Here is a 12,523-nt window from a genome sequence, read left to right as displayed (position 1 = left end):
ATAATTATTTCTCTGTGTTCTTCTCCCTTTATAGTATGTGAAAAATTAGATCAAACAATGAGAAACACTATACTACCCTTTATTCTGTACATCGCTGCTACTATTGCTTGATTCAATGCAGATTCTCCTTAAAAAGCCAAAGAATGAGATGTCCTCAGACTATTATGTCACTTCCCGGAGCGACTACCAAGATATTAGAATGGGTGGAGTAAAAGAAGGGAAGGCAGGGTAGAGGAGTGAGCATAGGAAAGGATAGCTAAACACCAAAGATCTTTGAAAATGTCAAATGAAAACCTACTGTCATAGAAACTTCCTAAAACACACACACACACACACACACACACACACACACAAATCCATAAAAAAGAAGCTCAGTTCAGAGCCAAGTATGGGTTACTTCTTTTCTAGAAAATTCATGATACTCTCTACCATGCTGTTTTAAGATTGTGATGTTACTACAAACAAGAGATATAGCAGTGTAAAATAGCATGAATGTCGAATTTACAAAATAAAAATTAAATATTTTCAACTTTTTTTACAAAGTTCAAAAATAGATATTCTGTCATGGTTTGTATGTTTAAAACAACCCAGTATACATTTATGCCAAGTACTAACATTAAAATTATAGTGAGACAAGCTACAAAACCACATGAAAGACATTGCTCAGGTCTCCATATATCTGCAACCTAACATCTTACACATAGGATCAAATATTTAATTCTCCAGTCAATCTACTGACTTGAGTATTGTATAGCTCTGACCAGCTTACAGTGCTACTGTGACAGAACATTAGAAACTTGGTGATTTGAACATCAAAAATGCCCTTCCTCGTGGTTCTAGAAATTTGCACCCTAAGCTCAAATGAAAAGCCTAAGATCAAAGGAGAACAATAGTGAGGGTTGGAGACAGTACTGAAGGGAGGAAACAAGGAGGGATACAAAGCACTAAGGAGGTTTACCTAAAATTCTATATTATGTATAAGTGTGTTATACATAAAGCTATACCACTTCAGGTGACAATGCTCCCCCCCCCCCATAGATGATCTAACAAACAAACTAACACGACAATAAGTCTTGAGAAACACTTGAGTATTTCGTCAGGGGAGTAGAAGCAATTCCCAACATAGTATAGTCTGCTTCCATTTGTCCTCAGTTGCCTTCTATAAATTTGAAACCTAGTCTTTACTACTGAAGACATCACAAATGTCAGACATAGGGACCTGGAGGAACCAAGCTAGATCTTACTAGGAAGCCTCCTCTATGATGACTAGCAATGGTAGTACTAGAAGCGGCTATCATACAAGCTGCCATGGGAGAAAAGCAATCAATAGTCCAACCCAGCTATGATGCCAAGAACCACAACACAAACCAGAAGGGCAAGATATCCCCAAAAGGGTTAAGAATGACTCTTATATCTTGGTGATAATCAGCAGCTGTTTAGTTGGACTTAAGACTCCGCAGTAGAGGGAAACTCAGGCCAACTACTATTAGGCCTAGACAACTATTCTTGATCAATGTGGTCATGGAACTTAGAGGAGATCTTACTACTGCCACTTTTTCTAAATTAGTATAATTTCTAAAATCATCCTAAATACTTACCCTTATACTCGCAGATGAATGTAGCTGTCTTTCATCAAAGAAGCTTGGTTTTGCAGCAGATGGAGACCATTGCATAAAGCTGAAACTGACCAAAATGTAGAGAACTAAGCTTAGGGGTATCCTGCTCAAACTGACACATCTACAACACAACCCCTACAGCTAAGGCTCACAAAACATCAAAGAAAGAGTAGAATGTGTAGACATGCTTTCTATATATAATTGGAAAGCTGCACCCACAAACTATCAACAATATGGTGACCTAAACAACAACTCACTCATGACAACATCTATTCCTATGTCATTGTGAATAAAGAAAACATTACAAGGCTCCACCTCTAAATAAAGAGCTACAGACAATTAATGACTCCTGAGAAGGAAGAGTCAGTGTCCCCAGAAATGATACCCCTAAGCTGTTTTAACTAACAGCAAGTGGTCATCCTAAAAATGAAACATAAATATATATTATATATACATGTATATGTGTATTGTATATAATACATACATGGACTAAGTGGTCCCAGCAGCATGTTGTATTTAAATATATGTAAACATTTATATTTATATACAACTGAATAAGGAAAAAGAGCCCATAAACATAAAGGGAGTAGAACGGGCATAGGAGAAGTCGGAGGAATGAGTGGGGCAGTATAAATAATAGAAATGCAGTACATGTGTGTGACATTTTAAAAGTAACATTTTTAAGTGGAAGTGAGCAAATTAAAAACTAATTCCTTGGCGCCTGGTTTCTGCTGAAGCAACTTTCCCTTAGTGGTAAACAGTGACCTTACCACTAGGCCTCACACAGTTTCCACTTTGTCCTGAGTAACAGCTGAGCAATCGCTGTTGTCTCCTCTTCTTGGTAGAACATCAGCCTTAGCTTATTAGGGCTCTACCCTTATAGCATCAAGCAATCTTAATAACCTCCTCGAAATCCTCTCTCCAAGTTAGTCACATGGGGGATAAGAGCTTCAACACAAGAAGTGGGAAAAACCAAAGAGTTCAGCCTGTACCAGAGACCTAGTTAGTTCTACAGAAACCAAGTAATTCCAGCTACACAAAAATATGAATCACAATGAAGAAAAGCTCAGTCAATGATGTTCTTGTTGCACAAATACAAAGACCTGAGTTGAGTTCCCTAAAACCTATGATAAAAAGCTGGTGTTGTCGTGTTTTGCTCTGGAATCATAGAGACAGGACGATTCCTAGGGTTCAGTACCCAGCTACTCTTGCTGAATTGGTGAGTTCCTGATTCAGTGAGAGACTCTGTCTCTAGGGGTATAAGGTGAAAAGACACATAGAAAAAGATTCAGTGTCCACCTCTGGTCTTCATGCATACCCCACACACATGTACATACACGCACATATGGATACACACACAAAAAAGGATAAATTTAAAATTGTATTATTCAAGAAAAATTAAATCTTTCAAATACCCTAGAACTTTCACAACTTCTAAAGAGAGCATATTAGCCTTCCATAAAACATGCTTGTGAGTTGAACAAAAACTCAGCAACCTTGAACTACTCAATGAAATTTCAGCATCAATTGCATTGACATATAATAGAATCTACTAAAGTAATTATTACTGAGAGTGCTTTGCAGATGTACAGACTTCCTCAAGGACAAACCAGTGCTCAGAAAGTCAATCAATTTGGTTGGTTCTATCAATATGTGTGTGTGTGTGTCTGTGTCTGTGTGTGTGTGTGTGTGTGTGTGTGTGTGTGTGTGTGTATTTGACTGCTCTTACCCTGTGTTAGGGTTGTAGCACCGACAGAATTGTGTGCTCAGCCATCCTCTGCTGAGCTTGAAACAATCCCGAGGTTTCATCTAGGAAGTCTAAGACTGTAAGACAGTCCCAAGAAACACAAAAGATGGGGAGTTTTCTACATTATATTATTTATCATAGGAAAAAATTCTACCAAGCAAACACCAACATTTTTATAAAAACTAAAGATGTTTATAGTGTTTTAAAAATAAAACAGTCCATACATAGACCAGTAACCTGAGTTCTCACAATTATTAACCCCCAAGAGGGGGGAAATCATTCAATGTCATGTGGCTTTTCTAAAATGCATTTGAGAGCATTTCCAACGTTTTAAACCACTTGAGCTTCAAAATGCTTTAGGCATATCTTCAAATTTCAGTTGAATGTTTTCCAAACACAATTGTGATTACTTTTCAAAATGAAACCATGAGTTAATTAGAAATGTAATTACTGTTATTCCAAGACAGCATGGAATTTTTTTTTACCTTTTAAGTATTGCTTATAATTAACATTATTTCCTATTTGCATATTCATAAAATGTTTTATAAGTTATCAGGACCTTTAAGAAAACTGACATCTGATTTTACTATGCTCAAGCAATTATAAAATGAATTTTGTATTTCTTAATTCTTTCCATTTTTATTCACCCTCTGGGTACAGAATCATAATTAATTCTGCTTTTCTCTTTCTAATAGATTTATGTGTATTATCATATATATTAAATTTTCACTTCCATAACTTTTTTCATTTTTATTGCTTTGCACACAGACAATGTGCACTTCATTAAAAACATGTAATCCCTTAGCTGAGATCCAGGCATAATTGCAAATCTTTATAATATAATGACATACATGTACTTCATATTTTATTGTAAGAATCCCCAATTCCATTTGAAAATTCTGGAGTTCCTGTCCTCTAAAACTGCAAAATGAGAAAATGATTTAATAATTCTACTTCTTATGACACACCAATTATGAACACAAAGCTCTGATTTTTTTTTCCTCCAGTCTACTTTAAAATTCATTTAATGATTTGGTCAATATGATATTCATAGCAATTCATAACTAACACAATAGACATGGCTATTATTATTGGCTGAAGTCTTTGTGATGAAGTAATAGTTAAGCTAAACTGAGTTTATCACAGATAGATGAAAGCAAAAGTTCAGACTTGAGAAACACAAAGTGCAGAAGGCAGTGTAGCAGGACACTGAGGACAGACCAAAAGAAGTGGGTCTCCCTGACGTTCTCCTTGGTCTTTCTTGAATTTTAGTAATGTTTAGGAATTTTCCCACATGTCATAAATTTTGTTTGGGAGCACCAAGGATAATGGTAGCATATGACCTGACACATGTTGTTGTATGGTGTTATGCTGTATTGTATCATGTTGTGTGTGCTGTTCTGTGCTTTATTACATGGGGATGGCACCATAATGCCAGTGGGAAGGAATGACAGCTAAAAGCATCCACAAAAACTTGTACATTGCAGGGACAGGCAATCAATGCACAGTCCAGTCCGGTGGGGCATAAACTACACCATAGTCTGAAAACTATGTCTAGAGAGCCTATCTGCAAATTCGTCCTTTCTACCAACTGAAGCTGAGTTCAATAAAGCTTACTTCCTTGTTTCTAGAACTCTTTTTTAAATAGATATTTTCTTTATTTACATTTCAAACGATATCCCGAAAGTTCACTATACCCTCCCCCTGCCCTGCTGCCCTTCTTGGCCTTGGCGTTCCCCTGTACTGGGGCATATAAAGTTTGCAAGACCAAGGGGCCTCTATTACCAATGATGGCTGACTAGGCCATCTGCTACATGTGCAGTTAGAGACACGAGATCTAAGGGTAATGATTAGTTCATATTGTTGTTTGACCTATAGGGTTGCAGACCCCTTCAGCTCCATGGATACTTTCTCTAGCTCCTCCATTAGGGACCCTGTGTTCCATCCTATAGACGACTGTGAGCATCCACTTCTGTATTTGCCAGGCACTGGCATAGCCTCACAGGAGACAGCTATATCAGGGTCCTTTCAGCAAAACCTTGCTGGCATATGTAATAGTGTCTGAGTTTGGTGGCTGATAATGGGATGGATCCCTGGGTGGGGTAGTCTCTGGATGGTCCATCNACTTTGTCTCTGTAACTCCTTCCATGGGTATTTTGTTCCCTATACTAAGGAGGAATGAAGTATCCACACTTTGGTCTTCCTTCTTCTTGATTTTCTTGTGTTTTGCAAATTGTATCTTGGGTATTCTAAGTTTCTGGGCTAATATCCACTTATCAGTGAGTGCATATCTAATGACTTCTTTTCTGATTGGGTTACCTTACTAAGGATGATATCCTCCAGATACATCCATTTGCCCAAGAATTTCATAAATTCATTGTTTTTAATAGCTGAGTAGTAGTCCATTGTGTAAATGTACCACATTTTCTGTATCCATTCCTCTGATGAGGGATATCTGAATTCTTTTCAGCTTCTGGCTATTATAAATAAGGCTGCTATGAACATAGAAGAGTATGTGTCTTTATTACCAGTTGGAACATCTTCTGGGTATATGCCCAGGAGAGGTACTGCTGGATCTTCCGGTAGTACTACAATTTTCTGAGGAACGGCCAGAGTGATTTCCAGAGTGGTTGTACAAGCTTGCAATCCCACCAGCAATGGAGGAGTGTTCCTCATTCTCCACATCCTCGCCAGCATCTGCTGTCACCTGAATTTTTGATCTTTGCCATTCTGACTGGAGTGAAGTGGAATCTCAGGGTTGTTTTGATTTGCATTTCCCTGATGATTAAGGATGTTGAACATTTTTTTCAGGTGCTTCTCAGCTGTTTGGTATTCCTTACTTGAGAATTCTTTGTTTAGCTCTGTACCCCATTTTTAAATGGGGTTATTTGAATTTCTGGAGTTCAGCTCCTTGAGCTTTTTGTATATATTGGATATTAATCCTATCAGATTTAGGATTGGTAAAAATCCTTTCCTAATCTGTTGGTGGCCTTTTTCTCTTATTGACAGTGTCTTTTGCCTCACTTTGCAATTTCATGAGGTCCCATTTGTCAATTCTTGATCTTACAGCACAAGCCATTGGTGTTCTAGAACTCTTTATACTCCTTTCAGAACAACTTCTTTGCCCAAACCTAAGTGCAACTCAAAGAAAACTAAATAGTAAAAATACTTAAAATAATCAACCAAGACTTCCCCTGAGGTGTACCTAAACATCGTCCCCAAGAGCAGACTTCTCCAAGCTTGGAGCATCATTGACTCTTCAATGTTCTTGGAACTGAAATAGGAGCTTCAAGAGTCCACTTGTCCAGCTTCTCACATTCCTACCAACTCTATCAATGCCTCTGAGTTTCCCCACTCTCCTCTCCCTTACTTATTCCTTTGCTCTGAAAATGTTCTTACTGCTACTAAACCTAAAAAATTGGGACTTTTGCGTCTTTTAACCCTTAAAAAATTCAGTTATTTTGAGTCCCAGGAAAGCAAAAGTCCTGTTTTTTTCTTGATCCCCATTATCACCACAATACAATTTTAAATACTAATCCCTCTGTATGGCCACATACATGCACGCACATAGTACTTCTCTGAAAAGCACTTAGAGCAATTAGATGTCCTTCTTTCTTGGATACCATGCTCAGATATTCAGTGGGCATCTCATAAAATCAGATGATAGCTATTACTCATACCTATTACATTGTTTAATTATTATTTCACCATATTAAAAAATTCTAAAGGAAATTAACTCTATCTTGAATTTGACTTTGTTACATTTTAGCTATGTTCCCAAAACATAATCAAGTTCAATGTATAGTTTTCAAATACATGGGCAGGGGTGGGGACTATAATTGCTCTTATGGAAAGCTATCAGTACCTTAAGCAAAACACTCTAAGAGCTAGGGTGTAGATATGAGATTTGTATATGATACTGGGCTTGCATCCATGCTTTACCAGAGAATCTAAGATTAGAGCCTGTGATAGTCAGATGATGGAGTCTCAATTATGCACATCAGAACCCTTTAGTGTCACTTTATGTGGAAGAAAAGGAAACCTTCAAATGTGATTCAGGTTAAAGACCTTGAAATGGGGAGTTTTTGTGAATTAACTAGATGTCCCTAATCTAATCACATAGTCCTTAAGAAAGAGGAACATTCCTTATCACAAGAAGATGTGGCAACAGCAACAGAAAGATGCTATGTGGATGGCTGTAAAGGCAGAGACAGGGTTTCAAGCTAAGGAACTAGGGAATCAATATACATCGAAATGAGATGCTATGCTAGTGACTCAAGAAGACTGATTCAGTCCTACAGCATCTGAATTTCAGACCAGTGTTCTTCTGAGTACAACAGATTCTGAACCATGAGGTATGATATTTGTGCCATTTCAAGCCACTAAATTTCAGATAATTTGAAATAGGAGGAGGAGAGATCTGGTATACATCTTTAGGCTACTTTTCCAGAGACTCATATGGTGTCACTTACAGCAAGATGATTTCAGAGCTTTTTAATGCAATAATAGAAATAATCTCATAGACATAGGTATTAATATCTCAGCAAGTTTCAACAACAAATTTACACATTAACTGAATATGGCTCTTCAGAATAAGGTATCCTTACCCTGTGACCTCTCATTTCTTTTACTTTAGAAGGATATTTGATTGAAATAAGAATTAAACAGTTAAAACTTGCTCAACTATTTAGGATACAGATTATATTTTTCTACTTTCATCACCCGCATAAGTTTCTGTTGTTTTTAGTGTAAATAGTACATGTTGCTAGTATGTGCAAATGAATATAACTCTTCTATCACCCTATTCAAATTAGAGTTTCCAGTGTCTGTTTGCATCACATTCCCAGACTCTGTGCTGATTTAGGAGGCAAAGTGCAATTAGGTGTGTGGGATATCATCCTTACTCTTCTGAAATTTCATATTATTATGTCAACTTTATGAATCACCAATAAAAGTGTTCCACTGTCTCCAGCAGTAGTAAGTCCCCAGACAATAGTCTAATATTTCGTGAGAATAGTATGCCATTAAAGTTTTCCCTAGTAATTACCTGTCTGTAATAAATGTTTCCACAAGAAAACCCTGAGTTGGTTATTCCAAATTCAATAGAGAAGTGTCACAGTATTAAATATTCTCATAAAATCAAATTCCAATTCTGTGGAAGAAGGGGTTACAGTAACAAACCCAAGGTACCTAGATAGTAGTTGTCATACTTTTGCTAACATATATTATAAAATATCATTCAGTGAATAGACTATGACAGAAATAAACATGAGATTAACAATGAAGCAAAGATCCCATTTCACACATATTTCTTGCACTTTTGTATGTATGTCTATGCTGATCCCAGCATGGAAAATAATTAAGTCTGCAAATTAACCAGAGAAACCAGAGTAAAATTTTGTTCTCCTTTTGAAGGATCGTGTACCCACAACATAGAGGAAATGTCAATTCTCAATACTGCCTTTCCCTGTATAGTACAGCCACTACCCAGCTGTCAGCAATCCCCATCTCTGTCTTTGAGACAAGAGATTTAATGTAAATAATCTGAACTAAACATATACAAGCCTGGTGCTTCAGGAGAACTAACATACAGACAAACTTTCAAAAGCCCAGATCAGAAATCCAGAGGATACAGGAAATTTTACATACTGAATACTGTGCCCTGAGTATCCATTCATGCCCAGATTTCTGAAAGGAGGTTATATAGACACATGCTTAGGACAGGGAAGCCAGTGACTGCCATGAAGAATGAGGACATCACCACACATAGTAGCAACATCATCACAACCATAGTACCAGTTGGTCAAATCCAGTCATCAAAATAAATTACTTCTCCAAATATATCTGTCAATCAATTTTGATGATCAGAGAGCAAGAGTCTTCAGACCTTAATGAAAATAAATTCAAATTTAAAGGAGACCAAAACAAGTGAATTTTAGTAGTGGTTACTTGTGAGGAATCAAGGAGCAGTGTCTTTTGACTATGATTTCAGCAAGTCTGCACTACTTCAGTTTATAAAACATAATCCATATACGTGCCTAAGGGGGAAAAAATATCTGGCAGAGACTTGCTGGTGACTTAAAGTTCAGACAGGCAGAAGACAGCACTGTACTGATAGGCAGGCAGGCAGGAGGGTGGGCAAGCTAGGGGACATTAGTACAATGAGCCAATATGCAGTAGAGAGATGGGAAAGAGAAACAGAGTGGTTTATGCACCGTGAAGAGGGACAGAGCTGGGGATGAGCAGCAGTAAGGAACAGCCTGATATCAGAAGCCTGCATTGCCACCTGATACCATGATGATGACCAGACCGTCTCATAGAGGGACATCTCTGGGATTGTACACAGGAGATGGTTCCAATGGTATGACCACGGGACAACTGTCCCTGTCCCTGGTGGCATGGTGTGGGGCAGCTGGTGGGTTGACGAACTCACCTACCCTCCTGATCCAGGGCTTTGACTTGGCCCATGTCAACGTCTACTCCATCTATGAACTGCTGAAGTGCATGAAGAACCAAAACTGCAGGATCCCCACAACACAGGGCAATCGTAGAATATCTCAAATATCTTTAGGAGTCTAAGTGAGGGTCCAATATCTATGGTGTAGCAGAAGCCATAGGTCTCAAACCAGACCTATGACTCGTTGCAATGAGCTTTTGCTAGTAAAGATTTGTGGACAAAAGAGTATACTGTGTGACATACTGTGACACATTGCAGCTTCCATTGAGAGATAAGTGGGTTGTTTTGCTTTTGGGGTGTTTTTTTTCTATTTTCCTTTGTGGGTAAGGTTGCAAAGAAGGAGGGCAAATATGGAAAGACTGGAAAATGAATGGTGTTGGTGTGCATGATGTAAACATCACAAAAAAATCAACATAAATTATGTTTTTAAAAAATCTCTTTTCCTTTGTTGTTTGGTGGCCACAAAGCTAGGACATCAAGTCAAGCTCCAAGTATGAGATTTTTCTGGTTATAGGACCAAGAATTGTGTGCTCTTTAGCACACAATATCAGAAAAGTTCATGGACTCCAAACCACCAGCACACAGTCCCTTGGGTTTTTTTTATGACATACCAATTAGTAAGCCATATTTCCTTTCTTTGTGTGGCAGATGGTGTTAGAGGCAGTTTACAAGACTTCTGCCTCCCAGAAAGATTTGATTCAGCTTGATTGGCTTCATGAATGCATGATCAGGAGACAAAATGAAGACAAAATGATATTATGACTAGACTTTCCAGTTGGTGATCATAGAGTAATCAAATTATTCTAACCAATCTTGTAATGTTCCTGCACAGCCCTGGAATGCTCCACAGTAGACTAACCAGACTAACCATCCTGGAGGAACAACCAACCCAGGCTGTTTAATGGGATTTGAGTTGAATTTTACTAACAATATTCAAATTACAATGAAAATTACAAAATAATAGAGTAGTGCACTGATTTAGTTCAGTAATCCTTTTCAAGTAATTTTAACTGGAAAGTGAATTTGTGTTTATATAAGTAAAAAAATAAGCATTTACATTTTCAATATTACATATTCAGAAAACTAGCAATTTAACTTTTATATTCTTTTAATTACAATAGCTCATATGTAAAGGAATTGATTTTATTCACAAATTAAACCCCACAATAGGTAGATGGGCAGATTTCTTTCAAGTGGTCCTTCAAGGATCCAGGAGTCTACCTTGGGAAGGATGCTCAGCCTCCAGTGTGGATTTTGCCTGTGGGCAACACACACAGGTACCAAGCATAAGTGTGCTGCCTGTACAGTTGGCTTTAGAGACTGGAAGGCCCTAGCAGACACTAAAGGGATAGTGAAAGTTCACTAAAATGATAGCACCTCAATATATGGGGAATTTAGTAGCCCAGGCTCTAGGGTAACATGTTGCTCTTGCTTGCTTCCAAATATATCATAGGATCATGTCAGACTACAAAGTAAATTGAAAGGTATGAATTAGATAGATAGAGAAGGATGTAGATTTGATAAAAGCTAGTCAACTTGTTTATGATGCTCTCTGATTTGTTACTATGCTTCCAGGTCTACCTAAAGTCTCGTTCTTTTAATGAGACAAAACTCCCTGCTTCCATGAAGCTGATACTCAACTGGAGGAGATGATGGTACATAAATAAGCATATTAGTAGGTGGACTATATCAGAATTTTGAATTGACTATTCTGTAAAGTAAGAAATTAGTACTTTGTGGTAAAATGATCAAGGAGGTAGCTTTTCTACAACTTGGAATGGACCCCTGAGCCAAGAGCGAGCGCTGTAGGGAAGAGTTCCCCAAACCTAGCATATGAAATAGTGAAATATGACTACTGTGGCCTATTTTGTCATATGTTCAAGTTATTTTCAAGATAAAATCATGCTTTATTGTTTTAGTTTTTACTTTTAATAATTGAATAATTAGTATACTCTATTTATATTATTTTAAACCTTCTCTCTTATCCTTCCAATTTCTCCCATTCCTGCACATTATAGTGAAAATTCATTTTTAAATGATTTTGAAATCCATAGTTGAAATTTTCTATACTATTTTCATTTGAGCCACAAAATAATTTTATTCTTTAATTTATATTTCATTTATAGAAGGTATATTTTATTTGGACTTTGAAAAACAAAATTAGCATCTAAACTTCCTTTCTTTAAGTATTTTGTATCAGATATGCAACTGAACATAGTTCATACAAATGAGGTCATGCTTGGCTTACTGGACTGTTGGAATCCTGACTTGGGGACTTCCCCATCACCAGGATTTTCTCCATTCTTATCTCCATATTGGCCTTCTCTCTGCTTCAAGTGTCTTCCTAGCCATGAAAGAAAGTAGCAGGGCTTACACTATCAGTTATTCGGCTGTTTCAGTTTTCAGCTTATGTGGTCTTACTGACATGATCATAAAAGAGCTGACAGACTTCATATTTCCTTGGAAAGAATAAAAGAAAGCATTCTGTCTCAGTTCACTGAGGCCCATACCTAGTTACTGTACTAATATCTAGGCTGGGTGATCAGTTGGAGTGACTGAGAACTATATTCCCAACGAAAAGGAAAGAATGTTAACAGGACAAAAGGAAAGTACTGAAAATAACAGCTGCCAATTCCAATATTATTACAAATGCTGTCACAAAGAAAAATATTGAGTATTGATTATTTTTTCCTGTGGCTCACT

The sequence above is a fragment of the Mus caroli genome, chromosome 12 (assembly GCF_900094665.2).
Source record: "Mus caroli chromosome 12, CAROLI_EIJ_v1.1, whole genome shotgun sequence".
NCBI classification, from domain to species: Eukaryota; Metazoa; Chordata; class Mammalia; order Rodentia; family Muridae; genus Mus; species Mus caroli.
Note: the sequence above shows the minus strand (reverse complement) of the source record.